Source organism: Salvelinus alpinus, unplaced genomic scaffold (assembly GCF_045679555.1).
Source record: "Salvelinus alpinus unplaced genomic scaffold, SLU_Salpinus.1 scaffold_632, whole genome shotgun sequence".
NCBI lineage: Eukaryota > Metazoa > Chordata > Actinopteri > Salmoniformes > Salmonidae > Salvelinus > Salvelinus alpinus.
This window is the reverse complement of record NW_027256572.1, coordinates 1-2955: the sequence shown is the minus strand read 5'-3', so window position 1 is coordinate 2955 and position 2955 is coordinate 1. Positions and strand designations below refer to the sequence as shown.

The following is a 2955-nucleotide window of genomic DNA, read 5'->3' as shown; positions in this document are numbered from 1 at the left end:
CTACATTTGTCCAAGCGCTAACTGAGGAAAGATTGACCCAACACAAGCAGTAATATTTTCTAACTCTCGGCTGACATAAACTACAATATGAATTAGCTAATAGCAATTATTATGTATAATTAATCACATCACGGGTGAGCTCACCATTGATCGAAATAATTAGGTAAAACACTTTATAGAAATCGAAAGTAATCCGACGATTAGTTTCAGCGCGCAGCCATGCATTTGTTCCTCACAGAAACCGAAGATAAGAGAAGACAAGATGAGTTTGGTCTGTTTATAGTATGCATGTTGAAGGGGTGTGTCAATCACTGTCATTCACATCCCACCCTTCATTTCCGGAAGTCCTCAAAAAATGAGTGAACTCTTACTCACCTCATTTTGTTATAACATCTTTGGTCAAACAGACGATTACGTGAAACCCAGAATGCATTGTATGTCAACAAACATGGCTACACAGCTGGAATTAGCTTAGCTCATCATAATCAGTACAACCTTCAAAAAAGTATTTTACACACATAATATGTGCCCATTACAATCTGTGCAAGAATCGGAATGCATGATTTGTCACATAGAATTGAAAACATGTGAATAAATCAGTAAATACACAAATAATTGCCACACAAAACATTTTCTGATAGTGATTTATTGAGACAAGTGGCGCGTGCCGGCAGTCAACCACGTACCCTCTCACTCTAAACCATTCAGTGTTGTTGTTTATGTATGTAGATAGTGAGCTAAGCTGTAGCATTAGCAATAACTTTCAAAAGGAGACAACTCACAAATGTGGAAATTCTGGAGATTTTGAGTCTGAAAGTCAGGAATCAGATTCTGACAGTGAGGAGCTGCCCCCCAACCTTGTAGCCATTGAGAACCCTGAATCTGAGGACCCCTTGTCCACTGACAAAGTCCCAGTTCCATTAGAAGATGCTGGTGGTGATGGTGGCAGACTGACAGTGGATGAAGTACAGGAGTTCTGTGGTAGCTGGAAGGCTGCCAGCCATTTCACCCCTCCTGGCCCTGCTGATTGTGTTGAGTCCCAGTCTGGAGTGCAACGCCCCTTGCCATTTCCATCTGAGGCAGAGTGCTTCAAGTTGTTTCTGACAGAGGAGCTAGTGGGAGACATAGTAGAGACCAATCGCTATGCCTTGGAGCTACAGGATAAGAGAGAGCCAGTGTAACGGATGTGAAATGGCTAGCTAGTTAGCGGGTACGCGCTAATAGCGTTTCAATCAGTTACGTCACTTGCTCTGAAACCTTGAAGTAGTGGTTCCCCTTGCACAGCAAGGGCCGCGGCTTTTGTGGAGCGATGGGTAACGATGCTTCGTGGTGTTGATGTGTGCAGAGGGTCCCTGGTTCGCGCCCGGGTATGGGCGAGGGGACGGACGTAAAGTTATACTGTTACACCAGGAGTGGGGGGACAACCACAATTAGTGAAATGTATACATTCCTGGTGACAGTAAAGAAGAACTCCCTAAGAGAATACTGGAGCAGAGATGCTATGTTTGCAACTCCCTTCTTTGCCACCCTCTTTTCCCAAGACTGCTTTCTAGTTCTGCTGCTATGACTGCATTTCATCATCAACGCTACTGCCATCCTAAATGACCCGTTATACAAAACAAGAGATGTCAACAGCTGGCAGTAAAGTGCCATGACAAACGAGACGTCCATGTCCTCTCCACTGTCCATACAGCAACCATGTCGGCCACAGGGAAGGTGAACCACCTGACGGGAGAGAGAAACAAACCAGACAGAGAAACATCAAACCAGACTGCGTGCTTGACTATTACCTCAAAATGGGGGCAGTGGATAAGGCCGACATGATAAACAGCTTTGTGGAATGAACTCAGAAAACGACCAAGTGGTATAAGATATTTTTCCAGGGTAGCGTCAAAATACAACATGCCAATACTTCTGACGCATTTAGCATTGTTTTACAGAGCTAATAGAATAATGTAACTAGCTACATAAGCACGATTGAATATAACACCATAAAAGGTGAGTAACATGAGTAACGTTACCTAGCGTGTCCGCGGTTATAAGGAATATACACAAATATATTATGCTCCATACACACAGTGAGCTACAGTAGAAACGGTATAACACGACACAGAAACTATTATAACGTAATTAGGCACTTACTTTGATAGAAACGCAGTCTGGATTTGAAGATGGGTGTCTGTAGTGACGCCTCTAGCACTGAGACGCTGTGCCACTTGGGAGTCAAAAGGCCAGGGTAGCTTCAACATACAACACATGCTAATACATCCGTGACGCAATTAGCATTGTTTTCCAGAGCTAATAAGACTGTAGCTAGATACCTAAGCATTGGGTATATCACCATACATGTTATGAAATGAGTAACGTTACATCGCGTGTCCGCGGTTATAATGAATATACACAAAAACATGATGCTACAGTAGAAACGACATAACACGACATGCAGAAACTATTATAACGTAATAAGGCACTTTGATAGAAACGCACACATTTCCAAAGTTATTTATTGGTAACGAAAACAACTTTGATTGCGATGCAGGCGACAGGTGGAAAATATGAACACGTGTATGCAGGACGGCAGATGAGTAAATGTCTGCAGACTTGAACTGCACAAACAATTGAGAAGTGTTTGGGGAATTTTGTCCGGGTCAGAAATGTAAAAAAAATTAATTGGTCCGCAAAAGTAAAAATGACTACTTTTATGTGAATGAATGAGGCGGAACACACCTCATTTCAAACTGTTATTATAAAATAAAAAACTGTTTTAGAAAATAATTTAAAATTGACAAATAAAACAGGCGGCGTGCTTTGGTTTGAGGGCAGCGCAGGTTAAATGTACTGTTACATAACAATCACATTCTGGAATTGGAGAGAACGTTCTAACATCACGTGCATAAAACAACTCACGCTGGGGCGACCGTTACAGAATATTTGGAACTCACGCATGAAAGGGTT

General features: G+C 42.2%; 1 long non-coding RNA gene across 1 annotated transcript; it reads right to left on the bottom strand.

Annotated features, from left to right (window-relative positions):
- Nucleotides 1–630: 630 nt before the first annotated feature.
- Nucleotides 631–2273, bottom strand: LOC139567450 (uncharacterized). Its single transcript, XR_011673408.1, has 2 exons — nucleotides 2143–2273; nucleotides 631–1725 (listed from the first exon to the last, which is right to left on the bottom strand). It is a non-coding gene; the product is annotated as an uncharacterized lncRNA (long non-coding RNA).
- Nucleotides 2274–2955: the final 682 nt, after the last annotated feature.